The 21,138-nt window shown below is 40.1% G+C and overlaps 1 long non-coding RNA gene across 1 annotated transcript; it reads left to right on the forward strand.

Annotated features, from left to right (window-relative positions):
- The first annotated feature begins 4,452 nt into the window (after positions 1–4,452).
- On the forward strand, positions 4,453–7,093 carry LOC108703364. The gene is made up of 3 exons (XR_001933452.2): positions 4,453–4,612; positions 5,492–5,521; positions 6,883–7,093. It is a non-coding gene; the product is annotated as an uncharacterized LOC108703364 (long non-coding RNA).
- The last annotated feature ends 14,045 nt before the right edge of the window (positions 7,094–21,138 follow it).

The raw sequence follows: 21,138 nt of genomic DNA on the forward strand, positions 1-21,138 counted from the left end.
AAGGGGTCATTTGTTAACAATCAAATTTACATTTTTTTTGACAAATTAATGTATGTATATTTTTATTGGTATATTGCTCCTTGAGGGCAAAGCACTGTTCAGCAAACCAATAAAATAGTAGAGCAAACGGGGGTACAAAATTGTACAAAAATACAATACACATAAATATAAAGTATAGTTAACATTCAGATTAAGTGCTTATTATCAAGCAAACAAAAGGATGGATATCTTTGCCCCATTGAGCTTACAGTGTAAATGGAAGGGTAACGTACAGACACAGATCAGGGATATTAAGTGCTGCAGGTTATAATGGATGACACTGCCATATAAGTGCCAGTTCCCAGTTCACGTGTTATGCAAGTGCTCCAAAAGGTAGTCTTGGAATTTTGTTCTAAAGACATTGAGAGAGGAGAACAGGAGAGAAATTCAGGAATGGCATTCCAAATAAATGGTGCAGCAAGACAAAAGGGTTTGATGCAGGAAACAGCATTAGTAGTGTGTGTGGGGGGGTGCAAGCAAGTGGTTGCTCTGATAGGAGCAGACAATTTGGCCAGGCCAGGAAATATATAGAGACAAGTGAAGAGATGTAGTGAGGTGCCGCGAGGTGCTGAGTAATGAAGGGCTTTAAAGAGGGGACTTTGTTTTATGGGAAGCATTGATAAGGACTGCAGCAGAGGAGAGGATAGGAGGAGGAGAATTCTTGCAGCTATGTTTATAAGAACAAGGATTTGGCTATCTCCAGGTGAATCTTTTACCTATTCTTTAGGGTATCCTCTTAGTTCAAAACATTTAAACCATTTTGGATAACTGTGTGGTGCAAACTTTGCCTTCACTCACAATTCTTCTGACCCTTGTGAACTGTGGGGATGGTAAAGATTTCTTAAGTGACATGGGGTGAAAGCTAGAGTAATGTAACAGACTTTATATCTGTGCTCTTCAGAAAAATGTCAGTCTTAATACTGGTACCACATCTAGTCAAGTGGACATCCTAAAAATACAACATTACTGTACTGCATTCACAGGTAAATTTTACATTGACATCCTTCTTGTTCATAAAGGTATTCCACACTACCAATAAATAATGTTTCCAACCTGGACTCCATGTATAGATTATCATACGTGGGGGCAACAGTATTCAGTATTTTGTGTCTATTACTACTGTATTTAACTGTAAAGGAATTTCACAAACTCACTTTGCTGGGCACAATATTTCAGCTTTTTGAATGGCATATTAGAATTAACGCTTTATAGTAGAATCTGTATTATTGATATCAGCATATTATTTTTTATCATTAAGTAATTTAGTGATTACTGCCAGGTACATACCATGCGCATAAACACATATTTAATGATGATGATATTGACACAGTCACCACTTCATTCATATATCAATCTTTTCATTTTGAATAACAATAATAACTAGATGGTGTTGTTTCTGAAGAAACCACAAGATGTTGGCTTTGAAACGCAAGAGGTGTTGGGGCCAGTCGCCCCTGGTGCATAGAGAGTACACAAAGTTGGTAGAATCTGGTTTAAAACGGTGAAAATTGAAGCAGATCAAATTGTACCATTAAAATCAATCAAAAAACCTGTTTTTGGCTCCACCCACTTTTAAAATTTGATTCCCAGTCCCCCTGTGACCGACTGTGCCAAGTTTGATGTCCCTGCCATTAACTGTGAAAGAATGGCAGCAACTTATATATTGACATTGATTAGCAATAGGTAACATTTGATTGGCTGTTTTAAGCTCCCAGTTTTCCAAATTTTAACCCCAGTCACCCAGTCATGGTCTGTACCAAGTTTGGGGCCTCTGGCTTTAAAACTGTGAGAATGGCAGTATTTGAAACTTTTACATTGAAGTCAATAGGTAAAATATGATTGGCTGTTATTGGCTCCGCCCACTTTTCCTAAATTTTGACCACAGTCACCCAGTGAGTAATTGCGCTGAGTTTGGGACACTTGGCATGGACGCTGTAATAATAGCAGCAATTTGGCTTTTTCATTAAGGTCAATGGCTGAAATCCGATTGGCTGTTGTTTCCCCGCCCCCTTTTTTTTCCTAATTCTGAACCAGAGTCACCAAGTGACTAACACTTTAAGGTTTCGGAATCATGACATTTAACATGTAGAAATGGCAGCAATTTTATGTTTTTCTATTGAAAATCAATGAATGACATTTGATTAGTTGTTGGTGGCTCCACCCACTTTTCCTAACTTTGAAGTGCAAACACCCAGTGACCACATTTGTGATATTCGAGGTCCATGACATCAATAACGTGCAAATGGCAGCAATTTAAATTTTTCCCATTTAAATCATCAAAGAAATCTGATTGGTTGTTTTTGGCTCCACCCACTTTTCCAGATTTTGATCCCGGTCCTCCAGTGACCAACTGTGCCAAGTTTGAGGACCCTCCAATGAACAATCTAAGAGCGGCAACAGTTTTAACTTTTCCCATTGAAACAAATGGCTAATATTTGATTGGCTGTGGTAGACTCCGCCCACTTTTCAAAATTTTAACCCCAGTGACCCATGGTGCCAAGTTTTGGGTCTCTGGCTTTAACACTGTGGGAATGACAGTGTTTGACATTTTCTCATTGAAGTCAATAGGTAAGATCTGATTGGCTGTTTCTTGCTCCCCCCACTTTTTGGAGTCCCCAAAATGTGACAGAACTTTTCAGGTTGACCCCATGACTAAGTGACCCAAGTTTGGTGAGTGTAACTTTAATGCTGTACGAGTGGCAAAAGTTTCAAATTTTCCAATGAAAGTCTATGGGAAAAAATGGGGTCTTTGGGGGGCCGCCACAGGGCCACGGAGGGTGGGATTGCTTAACAGAGCACAAGCAACCTATTCGGGTATGAGCCCAACAAGTGTGCAAAGTTTCATAATTGTACTCCTAAAACTCTGGGAGGAGTAGCGTTTAGAAAATTGCTAAAATTTCATTGGCTGTTGGTAGCTCCGCCCACTTTGGGGTGCCCCCCTAAAATATATATTTTTATTCGGGGTGGCACCAACAATATGCGGTCCGAGTTTGGGGAGTGTAGCTTCAAAACTGTACGAGCGGCAGCAATTTGAAAATTTTCCCTGTTAAAGTCAATACAAAAAAAGGCGTCTTCGGTGGTCCACCGCACGGGCGCAGTGGGTGGGATCGCTTACTAAAGCACAAGCAACGTACTTTGCTATAAGGCGAATAGGTGTGGAAAGTTTGGCGCTTGTACCCCTAAAACTGTAGGAGGAGTAGCGTTTAGAAAATGGGGGGGGGCGCTAATAATAATAATAAGAAGAAGAATAAGAACGAGCTTCTTCAAAGCCAACATAATAAGAAGAATAAGAACGAGCTGAACTTGTAGATCAATATGTTGGCTTCTTCAAAGCCAACATAATAAGAAGAATAAGAACGAGCTGAACTAGTAGATCAAGATGTTGGCTTTTTCAAAGCCAACATAATAAGAATAAGAACGAGCTGAACTAGTAGATCAATATGTTGGCTTCTTCAAAGCCAACATAATTACTATTTCTGTTGGCTGAAACTATGAGGTATGCATTGCTTAATAAGAGTTTATGATGTGGCTTCTTCTTGTAATGTCTGGAAAATGGCATTGCATAAACCAGTCATGGAGGTTACAAGAGTAATGACATGATTAACATTCTGCATAGCATCCAGAAAGCGAATTAGCAAAAAAAAAATAAGCACACTGTGAAATGGTTGTACTTTGTAGATAATAATTTTCCAGATAAAATATCCCATAGTTGTCCTTAGATGTCCTTTAGATTGATGGTGGCCCTCATTTCTACTACATGTGTTGAATCTGTTATCTGGAATGCTTCAGAACTCTTTTGTTTTCTCCTAAAACTGGCCTTTTTTAATGGGGAAATGCACGCTTTAAGAGTAGTTAAAAATATAGAAGCTAAATATCCATTGTCTACTATTAGCATAGATTTAGCCTGTTGAGAGTGCTGTCATTTATTACAGATTAAAAGCAAACCAGTCAAACATTGTGTCAGCACATGTAAGGAAATCACATTACCAGTTCAAACTTTTAAGACCAATAGATCCCATGAGTGTACTACATCATTTCTATTATAAAGAACCTAATATATTGTCATTGTTGCCATGGAGGCACCTTTACACTTTAAATATTTTCATGTTGAATTTACTTTTTGTATCTATACAGATTGAATAGCATTCTTTTGACATTAATGATTTCTTTCAACACCTACACTGCAGACATAGAACACACCCTGTGTTAAAGACACACCTTTGCCTAAAGAGAGACAACAACATAATTATATTCAAATGATTCTCATTCTTTTCCATATTTAGGAATATTAAAATAGTTTTTCAATCCTGATAAGGAATATCCTGGTTTCTAATTTGCATACTGCTCCCATTCCATTCTGTATAAATACACTCAGCACTAACAGTTTAGTAGCAATCAGACCTTCTAGAGTTCATTTTAGAAACCTGCAATCCTTTGGGTTTAGCACTTCAAATCATGTCTGGAGTTAAAGGTCAACAGAAGAAATGCCAAGAGCCAGCCCCACCACAGCCCTGCAATCCATGCCCTCCACAGCCCTGTAACCCATGCCCTCCCCCACAGAAGTGCCCGGATCGTAAGTATCATGCTTATTACTTTTCTGCTTTGAAGCTTCAGTTTATTGATATTTCGAATGTGTATGTAATATGAACTACGCTAAAATGCTTTATGCTAAATGATTTATTTCAAATAGTGATAGTGATATAAGTGAATCAGTTTCTTTCAATTGTCAGTACATGTTTGTTCAGTGTTGTTAAGAAAGGTTCAGAACAGATTATATTCCTTCCACTCTTTCTTTACCTGCTAGATAAAAGTGGCTATCATCCCTATCAACATCTTTGCCATGTTTAAACTGCAATATTAGAGTTCAACTAGGTGCACTCTGTACATGTAATACTAGTAGTATCATAACATATATAAAACAGTGTAATTTAGCTTAATTAAGATTTGATCTCATAGAAGAGCTAATGGTTTACTGAGCAATACAGAAACCTAGCTATGTATTTAAATATAAGGAACTGAATGGCATGACATAACTGCTTATTAGAAGGAATTTATACAATTTAGTTTAGCCTGAGAGCTATATTGTAAAGCCAATTGTAAAGCTGCAACACATTGGGAAGTGTGATCCTGGTGGCAAACTAAAAAGCAGTTTAACATTAAGACTATGTTTCCTTTGCGTTTTGCATTTATGCACATGTCCGCGATAAACAAAAAGGGAAATGAAATTGTGGAACAAACAAAGAGTTTTGTATGCAGACACATAATTCATTACTTGCATGAACCCACTCACCACTTTGCATGCACACCACTTATGCCACTTATGAAGTGCACAGAAAAGACCATTTTTGGGTTTGCTTACTTGAAGATTAATCACAGCTTTTCTGAAAATGCAGATTCTTTTATTACGTGTTGCTTCCACTTATTTACAATATCTTTTTCTTTTGTTTTTCAGCTTGCCCTAAGCCAGTCCCACAATGCCAAGGTAATGAAGCAAACATTTTTTTTAATGTGACATAAAATCATTTGAAAAACATGAGCATAAACTGGACTTAGTTTGAGACAAGAAATGATTTAACTTTTGCATCAAAAATCACTTATAGGTAATGTCTCAATAAACATACATACAGCATCAGACTGGGGCAGCAGTGGCCCACTGACTTCTGACTTGAAGGGCCCCTCCTGACCACCAGAGCCCCCCTCCTGACACATATGCCTTCCCTCAAGCAAGCATGCGTTTGCCTCACATAGCTTTAATTCAAATATTTGCCAGGGCAGCGCAAGCAGGGGAGAGGATCTGGGTTTGAACACATTCACTGTTCCTCTGTTTTATTATTTATTATTATCTGTGCAAGTGTTTATACTTTCTAAAAGTTTTTTTGTTACAAAATTCCAATCATAAATTTGGTAAGCCACCAAACCACTTCAAGGTATACCCCATATGGATGTCCTAACTATTTGTCATATTTTTCATATGTTGACACCTCCCTGCTTGGTAGAATTTTTTGAGAAAGGTGTCTCTTGATCTGGACATTGGTCTCAGTCACAGGCTTGATCCTTCCTGTCAATAGCTTTTATATGTGGAGAGGCTGACAAGAGCTAAGCATTGTTTTCACAGGCTTAGTTCTCCCCTGTTTGCAGCTTTTAGAGGAGAGAGTTCGCCCCGACCAACACCCATTTTTAAAGGAGCAAGACCACTATTAAAGAGATAGGTGTGGGGGAGCGACAACCAGGGCCAGATTTACATGACAACTGCCCCTAGGCCCACTGTCTTTCGCCACCCCAATCCTCTCCCTATTTTTCACTCAAATTTTCATCATTGGGACTGGAGCAATGGGGATTGGCACCCAGGAAATTTAAAAATGATTGTATCTCCTGCGTATCACCAGTGTTTCTGAACCAATGTGGGTGTGTTTGGGCAGCATGCCGCCCCCTAAAATCCTTGGTGGTCTCTCCACAGATCTGGGCCTGGCAACAAACTCAATAACCCTTACACATCAATCTACAATAAATTGTATTTTGGTCTCTTAGAAGGTAAAAAAAACCATTGTGAGGTAAGAAGGAGGCCACAGAAATATTAGACCTCATAGGGCCACATGTGGTTTGAGGGCATCATGATGGACAGCCATGACATACAGTAACAAGCTTCAAAAGGAAAAAAAAGGCCTCTTTTTATCACACATTTATATAGAAATACAGATTATATCTGACAAACAGGGGAAGTTTTGACCTAGCATAAACCTTTACACAATCATGATATCATTTTGTGTGCAAGGGGCAAACACAGTCTTGGAAATGTGGGTATATCTCAAACAGGATTCATCTTTGTCTTATTTTTTTAATTAGATCCATGTAAGCCACATCAGACCCATGGAGGCCAACACCAACACTGAAAGAAGCAATGACGCAAGTTGTTGACTGGCTGCTATGAAGAGACATTAATCACCATACTCTATAGCTTCAATATCACCCAATATTAAAGTCTGAGATTACTTGCGTAAAAATCTGCAAATGGCATTCTAAATATATCAATTAAATAATGCACCATTTAAATCTATTATTGAGTATGTGTCTTATTCAACTTTTACTGTATTCCAGGTACGAAAATATGACATAGTACACAATTAATAGTCACTATTTCACTTAAAGGGGTGGTTCACCTTAAAGGGGTTGTTCACCTTTGTAACAAATTGACAAATCTAACAGTTAACATGAATAGAACAAACTTTTCCATAGAAATAATTAACAGAAAAAGTAGAGTTCAAGAGATATTCACCTCAGAAGTGTCCCTGTACTAATCCTTCAGTTCCACACAGACCCTGTGCTGGGAGGGGGTCACTGACCCCCAAAAACACTACAGTGTTCACTTCCTCTTCCTTATATGACATCACACATTGTACTGGCAGCTAACTTAACTCCTATTGGCTATGTCTGCTGTCAATCTGCCACTGCTTCCTGTGCTGGCTGTGCTGGGGAATTTGAGCAGCATTCAGGTACTGAAGAGAAACTGTTACAAGTTTGTGAGAGGGAGGGGGAGTGTGGGCTTGTGCTGCAGAGACTTCAACAGATGGGGGTATCAAGGTGCTCGGGACCTGGAGTTTTCTGGATAATGGATCTTTCCATAATTTGGATCTTCATACCTTAAGTCTACTAGAAAATCATGTAAACATTAAATAAATCCAATAGGCTGGTTTTGCCTCCAATAAGGATTAATTATATCTTAGTTGGGATCAAGTACAAGGTACAGGTATGGCATCTGTTATACAGAATGCTTGCAACCTGGGGTCTTCCGGATAGCAGATCTTTCTGTAATTTGGATCTTAGTACTAGAAAATGGTGTAAACACTAAATAAAGCCAATAGGCTGGTTTTGCTTCCAATAAGGATTAATTATATCTTTGGGATCAAGTACAAGCTACTGTTTTATTATTACACAGGAAAAAGAAATCATTTTTAAAAATTTGAATTATTGGATTATAATGGCTACTATGGGAGATGACACTTGTACTTTCCAGAAATATATTATTTTTTTGGGGGGGGGGGGTCCATGTATTATTTTGTGTATTTACCTCATAAAAAAGGTAAAATATTTTTCTGGTATAGATCCCTATATCATGAAAAATATAACTTTTTCATTTTTTGGTATTTAGAGCTCTAAATCTTGTTCCAGAAGTGGAACACTTAAAAAAGGTATCTTTTTCCTAGGTAAATTACCGCCCCCCCCCCCCCCCCGGGAGAGCACACAAAATGTTCAAAAAACGTACCTGCCCTCATCACTGCTCTGCCTGTCACTTAGGGCTGCCACCTCACCCTTTTAAAACCAAACACATATGAAATCCACAGCCTGCATGGCTAATTAGCAATTCATTTAGATGCATGATACATGGCTGCACAGAAATCAGTTCAGTCTGCAGCATCTAAATGAGTTGATAATTAGCCATGCAGGCTGTGGATTTCATATGTGTTTGGTTTTAAAAGGGTGAGGTGGCAGCCCTACTGTCCCTGCTAGATGTGTAAGTTACATACGTTTCTAAGCAAGTCACTGCTGGTTTTGTTGCAATTTTGTAAATAACTGACATTATGCTTAATGCCAAAGGTTGCCAAACAATGTTGCTCCTTTCTTTTCTGCAGTATTTGTCTGCATGGCTGTGTGATTGTTTGTTGCAAGGCAGCTTTGTTTATCTGCTGCGTCTGTTAACCTCTGCCATTACAATTGAGTAATCAACCAATGACCATTCAAATTATGTGACTGGTTACAGTTCACAAGCAACCAATAAATTACTAGGAGGAGGGCAGTATCAACATCCAATAGGAAACAAGTAAGGGCAAAGCCTGGGCATGATGATGTCATCATATAGGAAGTTCTTGGTGTGTCAGGTTCAAAATAGGCCACTCCCATCACTTCAGAAAACTGGTCAGAGAGACAGGAGAAGGGCTGAGTTAATAGGTATAGAAATTAGCTTTTACAATGGCATTTTTACTTTTTGTTATGGAAAATGGTTTTTCTAACACATTGAGAGCATTGTTAGTGGTTTCATAAGATTTGTACATTGAAGGTGAACAACCCCTTTAACGTTAACTTTTAGTATGTCATAGAATGGACAAATCTAAGCAACTTTTCAGTCGGTCTTATTTATGTATTTTTTATAGTTTTGGAATTATTTGCCTTCTTCTGACTCTTTTCAGCTGCTTAAATGGGGGTCACTGACTTTTACTTTTTATTATTCATCTTCTATTCAGGCGTCTCCTATTCATATTCAAGTCTCTTATTCAAATCAATGGTTGCTAGGGTTGCTGGGCAAACAGGTTGCGGAAATGGCAAACTGGAGAGGCGCTGAATAAAAAGTTAAATAAATCAAAAATAATAAAAAATTAAAACCAATTGCAAATTGTCTCAGAATTTATCCCTCTACATCATACTAGCAGTTAATTTAAAGGTGACCCACCTCTTTACGTTAATTTTTTTGGTTCACATTCATGATGTGAACCAAAGAAAAAAATAAAGGATGTTTTCTACAAATGATATAAACAAAATGCACATTAAAAATGAAAGGTTTTATACCCCATTTCACCAGCAACATTGTCAGGGTAAGTAAGGCAATGGTAAAACTAATTCCTCCATAATTATAAGATGGCAATAACAAATCTACTAAGGGTGTGACACCAGAGCCTCATAAACTTGCAACACTCTTTTCTACCAGGAAGGGAAACTGAAATAGATAATACAAAAACCACTTCAGGATGATCTGTCAAAATTTCCAGCTTACCATTCATGGGGCCAGATACAATGCAGTTATCTCCTGGTTTATCACATGAAAAATCATGTATGAGATTCAATTCAAGGAGAAAAATATTTTTTCCAAATTCAGTTCCAGTTTTTCCCCATAGTTGGAGTTTTCACAACTCTGAGTTACATTTTTCTGAATAAAATTGCATCTCAAATTGAATCTCGTCCATGACTTTTCACGTGATAAACCTTTTTGTTACTGACTTGAATCTGGCCCATGGTCTGACAGGGCCAGATTCAATCCAGTGAGAAAAAGGTTTATTATGTGAAAAGTCATGGACGAGATTCATTTTGGGAGAAAATTTTTTTTCCTAATAGACTTCAGTAGAGTTTTAACGTGATAAACCATGAGATATGTTTTTCTGAATTGAATTGGATCTCAAACTGAATCTTGTCCATGACCTTTCACATGATAAACCTTTTTCTCACTGAACTGAATCTGGCCCCAAACTGCCTAATTTAACCTGGGTATGTAGGAGATGCGTGTCACACGTTTAAAATATGTTTTCAATTTCTATTCTATTACAACATTTTTTTGCATAGCTATACAATACAATGTACAATTTTAGACTTAAATGTCTGCCTTTCTAAGATACCACCACAAAGTTAGGTGCAGTTAGTCTGGTACTTATTAATTTTTCTGTGCAACACTAGCACAGCCCCATGTTTCTTTTCAAAACTTTTTTAGTTTTTTCAATTGTATTGCCTCAAGAGAAGGGTTCTCTGACCTTTTTCCAGAAGTTAGTACTTTTTGTTCCATTGTGTTTTTGTCAGTGGCGTAAGTAAGTATTGTAAGTGTCCGGGCTCCCCTTCAAAAAAATCTACTGGAGGTCCATTGCTTGCAGTTATGTTATACCAGAATAGGTAGAACAGGTGCAGACCCTTATGCAGATCAGCCTGGTGCACAGTCTTAGAGGCTCCGGCAGCCTCACATATGCTATAGAACAGAAAAAAATTGGCACACAGGCATTCAAGTTGCAGGATATACCTGCTCATTTATTGTGCAGAATGCAACGTTTTGGGGTCACGCCCCCTTGTCAAGCATCATGCCTGTGTGCCGATCTTTTGCAGTTATGCCACCATCCCCGTTCAGCCGGCCAACCTGCTAGCTTACTTTTGGCCAGCTTACCCCCTATGGTCGACCCACCCCCTAGGGTCTGCTGTAGTTACGAAACTGATCTTAGGCAGTCTTAAAGGGGATGTAAAGGTAAAAAAAATAAAATCCCATTTTAGTGAAAAAGAAATCTATCTCCAATATACTTGGAATTAAAAAAAGTGTACCTTTTTATAATAAACCTGACTGTATGCAGTTAATTTCCCATCTGACAGCTGCAGACAGGAAACTTCAGACGTCCATAACTGCTATGCAGGGAAACTATCATACTTTTAAACGGCAGGGGAGAGCTCCAGTGACCCAGTGCAGTCGGCATATTCTGATTATTAATCAGCCTTGCTGTATCGGCTTCTGTGGCAGATATTATTTGACTTGTGCTGTTTTAATAATTTATGATGATCCCTAAGCTTAAAGGGATACTGTCATGGGAAAAAAAAATTTTTCCAAAATGAATCAGTTAATAGTGCTGCTCCAGCAGAATTCTGCACTGAAATCCATTTCTCAAAAGAGCAAACAGATTTTTTTATATTCAATTTTGAAATCTGACATGGGGCTAGACATTTTGTCAATTTCCCAGCTGCCCCATGTCATGTGACTTGTGCTCTGATAAACTTCAATCACTCTTTACTGCTGTACTGCAAGTTAGAGTAATATCACCCCCTCCCTTTCCCCCCCCCCCCAGCAGCCAAACAAAAGAACAATGGGAAGGTAACCAGATAGCAGCTCCCTAACACAAGATAACAGCTGCCTGGTAGATCTAAGAACAACACTCAATAGTAAAAACCCATGTCCCACTGGGACACATTCAGTTACATTGAGAAGGCAAAACAGCAGCCTGCCAGAAAGCATTTCTCTCCTGAAGTGCAGGCACAAGTCACATGACATGGGGCAGCTGGGAAATGGACAAAATGTCTAGCCCCATGTCAGATTTCAAAATTGAATATAAAAAAATCTGTTTGCTATTTTGAGAAATGGATTTCAATGCAGAATTCTGCTGGAGCAGCACTATTAACTGATTCATTTTGAAAAATTTTTTTTTTCCCATGACAGTATCCCTTTAACCTCCCAACTGAAGCCCAGACCACACTGAGCATGTGCATGGTTTTGGTCTTGCAAAGATGTTTAACAAAGTTACAAAATGATGACCCCTGCAGCCAACTTTGAAAACAGAAATCATTTGTTTAATTAGGCTTCTGGTGCAGTAAGTGCATGTTTATGTTTAGTATACAAAATACAACATTTATAGCATTATTCTATTTTAGTTCCCCATAAAGTGATGTATTTGAAATCCGGTAAATTACGTTTATAGAGGTGATTTATTACTTGGATAGGAGTGCAAACAAGGTGGTAGAGAGCAGACTTGGTGGCTGCAAGGCAGGTATGGGAGGGGAGATGCCTAGCTGCCTACCCCATTCACTCTTCATAAACATTGTGATTGTTTCACAATATTACTATAAAAGTTAATATAAAGGTAAACTACCATTTTAAAATTTTGGTTTAGATTCTGTAACATCTAGAAGAACAATTAAGCAAATACAGAAGGATGAAAACATTTAAAGCAACTACATATTACATGTAATCAACCAATGAGATTCACTCAGGTTGCTTTTATACACACTGGGGGTCATTTATCAACACTGGGCAAATTTGCCCATGGGCAGTAACCCATGGCAACCAATCAGATTGCTGCATTCATTGTTCTACTTGCAGCTGGCATTAAAAAGCTAATCACTGATTGGTTGCTATAGGTAATAGCTATCTAATAGGTATCTAATGTGATTTTACAACACCCAGCTAAATTAAGGATATGTGCCAATACTGTTCATGTCACTATAGTGTTGTAACACTACTAGCAGTTCAAGTTTGAGTCTGACAGGCATAATTATAAAATAATTAATTGCAAGAAGAATAACCAAGAATAACCAAACACTTCCTTGATTGAGAGCGTGATTCAGATTCATATAAAATACAATAGGAGTTGTTATGCTATGAGAACTTTGACATGGTGTGCAACACTTCCAAACACAACATATAAATGGACACAAGTTTGGGCATAATAGCATGAATTACTAAATGTTTTAAATAGTTTAAAATAGTTTTTCAATCTTGATAAGGAATATCCTGGTTTCTAATTTGCATACTGCTCCCATTCTATTCTGTATAAATACATTCAGCACTAACAGCTTAGTAGCAATCAGACCATCTGAGAGTTAATTTTAGAGACCTGCAATACTTTGGGTTTAGCACTTCAAATCATGTCTGGAGTTAAAGGTCAACAGAGGACTTCCGAGGTAATTTTCTCAGAGATATTACCTGAGCCACGAGCAACGCTAAGGACACAGCAGGAGCGTAGGGAGATTAATGCGTTGCTGAGAGATTGGTGTAGGGAGGAGGGTTTTTGGAGAACTGGGCTAATTTCTCAGTCAGCTACATGCTCTTTGCTAGGGATGGGCTGCACCTCAATGATGATGGTGCAGCTGTTTTGGGAGAGAAGGTGGCTAGAGGGTTGGAGGAGATTTTAAACTAGGTGGGGGGGGGGGGTTCAGTAAAAGATTCAGTGAAAGACAGGTTAGATGAAATAGTGGGCAAAGAAAGGGAAAATGGGGGAGGAGATTTGGCTGGGGGTACTGTTAAGGATAGGGAGGACCACATGTCATATGTTCAATATGGTACCAGTATTAAATGTATGTTTGCAAATGCAAGGAGTCTGACTGGTAAAATGGGAGAGCTGGAGGTGCTGGTGCTGGAGGGAAAATATGATGTGATTGGTGTGGCTGAAACATGTCTGAATGAGTCGCATGCCTGGGCAGTAAATATCAGTGTCTATACTTTGTTTCGGAGGGACAGAGGCAATAGAAAAGGAAGAGGGGTATGTCTGTTTGTTAGGCAGATTTAAAAGCTTATAAAAAGGAGGAGGTTATGTTAGAAAATGAGGGGGCAGAAGTTTTGTGGGTGGAGTTCTTTACCAATTGTAAAGAGTCCAGCAAATTAATTGTAGGTGTATGCTATAGACCCTCTAATGTAAGTGAGGAGGAGGAGGCGAAGCTCCTCATGCAAATAGAAAAGGCTGCTAGTTTGGGTAAAGTAATGATAATGGGGGATTTTAATTACCCAGATATTGACTGGAGCAACAGTACTGCCAGATCAGTTAATGGGAACAGATTTATAAACTTGTTGCATGACAATTTTATGGCACAGGTTGTTGAGGAGCCAACAAGAAAAAATGCTATTCTGGATTTAGTGATCTCAAATGACCCAGAACTTATAGCAAATGTGCAAGTCATTGAACCCCTGGGTAATAGTGACCATAATGTTATATGATTTCATGTCTAGTGCAATAAACAAATATACACTGGGGCAACAAAAACCATGAATTTCAGAAAAGCTAATTTTAGTGCCTTGATGTATGCAATTCAGAGCATTGATTGGGGCATTAAGTTTTCAGCTAAAAACACAGAACAGAAATAGTTGTCATTTAAAATGATATTAAATCTGTCACGGTTGGCACCCAACACCAGAACAAATGCCAAGCACCCTGGTCTCGGCTCGTGCTTCACTTGTAGTGTGACCGCCGTTGGCCTCGGGAGGAGCCCTCAGCTACTTGGATGCCACCAGGACTTAAACGAGAGGTGCAAGGCTAGAGGTTCTGGATAGACAATGGGGCACGACTGTTAGCTAGAGTCTTTAGACTGAGGGTCACGGTACAAAACAGGAAACCAGAATCGTCATCAGAATAGACGGGTCGAGGCAGGCAGATGTAAAGCGTAATCAGGCAGGCAAGGGTCAAAACCGGGTAATCAATCAGACAGGAGTGTACAGCAGAAGGGGTAGTCGATAATCAGGCAAGGGTCAAATATAGAGGTCAGGATAGTCGATATAGCCAGGCAGGGGTCAAAACCAGAATCAGAATCAGAATGCAAAAATACAGAAGCTCACAAAGCATCAGGAACAAGAGCCTATCACGGGCAGCGTGTAAAAAGAAAATGTATCTTTAAATACCTTTTAAATTTCGGCCATTCCTGCGCCTTTAAATCACAAGGAGGCATGCAGCACGTGGCCTAAGGAACTGGCGCCTGTGGCGCTGAAGATTGACGCGGCGGGTGTACCCGCCGAGGGGGCAGCAGGCGTCCCTGCCGTCCCCCCACTAGACTACCAGGGTGAGTAGTTTTTATCACATTACCCCCCCCCTCTGGGGGGGGCACTGGATCCCCAGGTCTCTCAGGAAACTTTTGGTGGAATTGTGTCCTGAGACGGTCAGCCCTGATGTCATTAACTGAGAACCCAAGAGTTCTCCTCGGGACCAAAGCCCTTCCACTTAACTAAATACTGGAGCTTACCACATACAAATTCGAGGAGTCGAGGAGCTCTTGGACCTCAAATTCAGACTGACCTTCTACCAACACTGGGGGAGGAACAGACAGTTGATGGACCTGTGAAGGTGGTTTCAGGAGGGAAACGTGAAAAGAATTAGAAATCTTAAAATTGACTGGTAACTTAAGACGGACAGAGGACGGATTAGTTATTTCTGAGATGGGATATGGACCAATATACCTGGGTTCCACTTGAGAGAGGGGACCTTAAGCTTGATGTTTTTAGTAGATAACCAAACAGAGTCACCAACCTTATATTTATTTGGGTGCCTCCCTACGGGATCTATCAGCTGCTTTTTTCTGAGCGGCTGTAGCTGCGGAAAGAGAGTCGTGCACCTGAGACCAAATTTTCGCAAACTGTTTGACAGAGGAGTTAACAGAGGGTACAGAATACAAAGAACAAGAAAAGGAAAATGCTTTGGGATGTAAACCATAGATAGACAATAAAGAACAGAGATTCCGCAGTGGAGAAATGAGTAGTATTATTGTAGGCAAACTCTACCCAAGGTAACAACTCAGCCCATGAGGTTTGGTTGTCAGATACATAACACTTCAGATACTGTTCAAGGGACTGATTAACCCTTTCAGTTTGACCGTTGGTTTGGGGTGGTAAGCGGTAGAGAAAGATAAATCAATCCCAACCAAAGAGCAGAATGCTCACCAAAATTTCGAAACAAACTGAACCCCTCTGTCAGAAAAAATATTGACCGGAAAACAATGCAACTTAAAAATGTGAGAAATGAACAATTCAGCCAAGGTTTTGGCAGAAAGGAGCTGTGGAAGGGAAACAAAATGGCCCATTTTGCTAAACCTATCCACTACTACCCAAATCACAGTTTTTCCTTGAGAAGGGGGCAAATCAACAATAAAGTCCATTGAAAGATGGGACCAAGGTTTGTCAGGGATGGGTAGCAAATTTAACAATCCCTGAGACAGATTCCTGGAAGATTTAGACCTCTGGCAAACTGGACAGGAATTAACAAAAATTTTAGCATCCAGTTTATAGGAGGGCCACCATACATTGCGGGACAAAAGTGACACAGTCTTAGCGATGCCAGGATGTCCTGCCATTTTAGAATTGTGGACCTCACTCAAAACGTGCTCCCTAAAATATTCTGGTACAAATAATCTCCCAGAGGGAGTTTCTACAAGAGCAAAAGATTGAACAGGAGATATTAAGGAAGTTAGATCAGATTCCAGAGCTGCCACAATTAATGCACCAGGAAGGATAGTGGTAGATTCAGAGGGGCTGGATTCAAAACTCCTAGAGAGTGCATCTGCTTTAGTGTTTTTAGAACCAGGTCTAAAAGTTAGAGAGAAATGAAACCTGGTGAAAAACAAAGCCCATCTAGCCTGCATAGGATTTAGTCACTTGGCCAACTCTATATACTCTATATACAGGAGATTTTTATGGTCAGTGAAGACCGTCATCAAATGTTTTGCTCCCTTTAGCAGATACCGCCATTTCTCAAAGGTCCATTTGATAGCCAACAATTCTCTATAACCGATGCCATAGTTTGCCTCAGCAGGCGAAAATTTCTTAGAGAAGAAAGCACAGGGGTACACTTTGTTGGTTATCGGATGCATTTGGGAAAGGACCATCCTGCCCCAACCTCTGAGGCATCTACCTCAACAATAAAAGGAAGTATAGTATCAGGGTGCCATAGAATAGGGGCTGAACTGAACTCTTTTTTGAGGAATTCGAAGGCTTGGATAGCTTCGGGGGGGCCAAATGCTCGGATCAGCACCCTTCTTAGTCAAGTTTGTAATGGGAGCCACTAACAGGGAGAAGTTCTTAATAAATTGACGATAGTAATTGGCGAAACCTAGGAACCTTTGGGTTGCACGTAAAGAAAGAGGTTGGGTCCAATCCAGTACAGCTTTCACCTTTCCTGGATCCATCTCTAGACCCTTGCAGGAAATATTGAAACCCAAAAACCGAACAGAAATAACCTCAAAAGTACACTTTTCAAGTTTCGCATAAAGATGATTTTCTCTTAACCTACGTAAGACTTCACGAACATGATTTTGATGTTCACATAGGTTAGAAGAGAAAATTAAAATATCGTCAAGATAGACCACTACGAATATACCCAGCAGGTCTCGGAAGATGTCATTGACAAATTCCTGAAACACTGCGGGGGCGTTACAGAGACCAAATGGCATTACTAAGTATTCATAGTGGCCGTCCCTGGTGTTAAATGCTGTTTTCCACTCATCCCCTTCCCTGATACGAATGAGGTTATAAGCACCTCTAAGATCAAGCTTGGAATAGATCTTGGCATCTTTAAACTGGTCGAATAATTCAGAAATCAGAGGAAGGGGATAGTGATTCTTTATGGTGATCTTGTTAAGACCCCTATAATCAATACAAGGGCGAAGACCACCATCTTTTTTCCCAACAAAAAAGAAGCCTGCCGAGAAGGCCTAATGAACCCTCTATCAAGGTTTTCCCTGATATACTCTCATTGCCTGGGCTTCCGGCAAGGAAAGAGGATAAGTTCTACCTCGAGGGGGATCTATTGGGCAGTCATACTGCCTGTGTGGGGTTACGGCAGGGGTCTCCAAACTTTTTGCAACGAGGGCCAGATTTGGAGAGGTGAAAATGTGCGGGGCCGACCATTCAGCCTGACACCGATATCCCTTCCGAGGTATCTAACTAGCAATTTAGGCCCTAAATGAGTAATAAAAAGTAGCAACCCTGGGTGTGTCAAACGAGGGCATGGCCAAATAGTATTCTGTGCTGTGTACAAATCTTTGTAGCCCGTTACATTTGTCCAAGAGCCCATATTGTGTTGCTTTGTTACAAATGATTTTTAACCCCATTGGAACAATAGGATGTGGGCCCTGCTTTTTTAATACCTTCCAGACACCTCACTTGACCTCCTGCTGCAATTTCACTTCCCCATCCTAGCTGCTTCTTACTCTCCCTTCTCTTCATACTGGACCTCTCCCCTTCACCCACCTCCACCATTCTCTCCCCTGTCCCTTTCACTTCTCACTCACACTACCGACCTCCCTCCTGTCCAGGCAGCACTTGGAAGATGGCTGCTAGGAAGCAACAAAATGTTGATCATATTTAAATGCTGCCGTCTCAGGACCATCGCTGCTCCCTGCTGTGCTGAGCGTGTGAGTGCATCCAAGCATGAGCGCAATGTTTTCTACAGGAGTCGGGTCCTTCTTCTGGCCAGTCACATCAGGAAGAGGAGTCACGGGGTGCTGCGCAATCAAACCCTACGTGCAGACGCAGCGCACGCTGCAAGTGCCCCGGCAGGCCAATCCGACCCTGTGTGCGGCCCATATTCTGGTATACTTTCGGAATTTGCTGCGGGCCAATTATAAATGGATCGCGGGCCGCATTTGGCCCACGGGCCATAGTTTGGACACCCCTGGGTTAGGGTTTCTGCAGCTTTTTTAGATAATCTTTTTTCTTCAGTGCATACAATAGAGGAGGCTGAGTTCCAAGGCTCACCTTGTAGCTGCACTAATGGCTCAGCTCAATCTAGTCAGTTGCTGACTCAGGATACGATTCATAAAGCTTTAATAAAAATTAATGTAAACAAGGCTCCAGGGCCTGATGGCATACACCCCCGGGTTCTAAGAGACCTTAGTTCAGTTTTAGACCAGCCCCTATTTCTGATTTTCTCAGATTCACTTTCATCTGGTATGGTGCCTATGGATTGGTGAAAAGCTGATGTTATTCCAATATTTAAAAAGGGATTACGTTCTCAGCCTGGCAATTATAGGCCAGTAAACTTGACATCGGTGGTGGGCAAATTATGTGAAGGCTTGTTAAGGGATCACATTCAAAATTTTGTCCTAGTGAATAACATTATGAGCAGCAATCAGCATGGCTTTATGAAGGATAGGTCATGTAAGACAAATTTGATTGCTTTTTATGAAGAGGTAAGTAAGATGCTGGACAGTGGGGGGGGGGGCAGTAGATGTGATCTATTGGATTTTGCTGTGCCCCACAAACGACTGCTTTCTAAACTAAGGTCTATTGGGCTTAATGAAGTTGTTTGCACATGGATAGGAAACTGGCTACAGGATCGGGTACAGAGGGTGGTTGTTAATGGTACATTCTCTACTTGGAGTAAGGTTCTTAGTGGGGTCCCCCAGGGCTCGGTATTAGGTCCAATTTTATTTAACTTGTTCATTAATGACTTAGGGGAGGGTGTTGTAAGTAATGTATCAGTGTTTGCAGATGACACAAAACTATCCAGCCCAATTAATTCCATCCAAGATGTGGCATCCTTGCAACACGATCTTGACAAACTGGCAATCTGGGCAGCTAAGTGGCAAATGAGATTCAATGTTGATAAATGCAAAGTCATGCACCTGGGATGTAAAAATATCCAAGCCACTTATACCCTTAATGGGACTGCACTAGGCAAATCCATTATGGAAAAGGATCTTGGAGTCCTTGTAGATGATAAACTTGGCTGTAGCAAGCAATGTCAGCGGCATCAAGGGCAAATAAGGTCTTGAGCTGTATTAAAAGGGGCATAGAGTCGTGGGAGGGGGGGTCATTCTTCCACAGTATAGAGCACTTTTAAGGCCCCATTTAGAATATGCCGTTCAGTTTTGGTATCCATCACTCAAACATGACATTATTGTGTTAGAGAAGGTACAGAGAAGAGAAGGGCAACCAAGCTTGTGAAAGGTATGGAAAATCTTAGCTATGAGGAAAGACTGGCCAAATTTGGAATGTTCTCGCTGGAGAAGAGTCGCTTAAGGGGATATGATAACTATGTATAAATATATAAGGGGATCATATAATAATCTCTCTAATGCTTTATTTACCAGTAGGTCTTTCCAGCTGACACAAGGTCACCCATTCTGATTAGAAGAAAAGAGGTTCTGCCTAAATATTCGGAAGGGGTTTTTAACAGTGAGAGCTGTGAAGATGTGGAATTCTCTCCCTGAATCAGTTGTACAGGCTGATACATTCAATAGCTTTAAGAAGGGGTTGGATAGCTTTTTAGCAAGTGAGGGAATACAGGGTTATGGGAGCTCATAGTCCAAGTTGACCCAGGGACTGGTCCGATTGCCATTTTGGAGTCGGGAAGGATTTTTTTCCCCCTCTGAGGCAAATTGGTGAGGCTTCAGATGGGTTTTTTGCCTTCCTGTGGATCAACTGGCAGTTAGGCAGATTTTTTTTAAAAAAAATTTGAACTTGATGGACGTGTGTCTTTTTTCAACCTTACTTACTATATTACTATGTTACTATGTAAGAAATGCCAAGAGCCAGCCCCACCACAGCCCTGCAATCCATGCCCTCCACAGCCCTGTAACCCATGCCCTCCACCACAGAAGTGCCAAAATTGTATCATGCTTATTATTGTTCTGCTTTAAAGCTTCAGTGTATTGATATTTCGAATGTGATTGTAATATGAAATACACTAAAATGCTTTATGCTAAATGATTTATTTAAAATCAAGATAGTGATATAAGTGAATTAGTTTCTTTCAATTGTCAGTACATGTTTGTTAAGTGATGTTAAGAAAGGTTCAGAACAGATTATATTCCTTCCACTCTTTCTTTACCTGCTAGATAAAAGTGCCTATCATCCCTATCAACATCTTTGGCATGATTAAACTGCAATATTAGAGTTCAACTAGATGCACTCTGTACATGTAATACTAGTAGTATCATAACATATATAAAACAGTGTAATTTAGCTTAATTAAGATTTGATCTCATAGAAGAGCTAATGGTTTACTGAGCAATACAGAAACCTAGCTATATATTTAAATATAAGGAACTGGATGGCATGAAATTACTGCTTAATAGAAGGAATTTGTGCAATTTAGTTCAGCCTGAAAGCCA

Source organism: Xenopus laevis, chromosome 7S, assembly GCF_017654675.1.
Source record: "Xenopus laevis strain J_2021 chromosome 7S, Xenopus_laevis_v10.1, whole genome shotgun sequence".
In the NCBI taxonomy this organism is placed as follows: Eukaryota; Metazoa; Chordata; class Amphibia; order Anura; family Pipidae; genus Xenopus; species Xenopus laevis.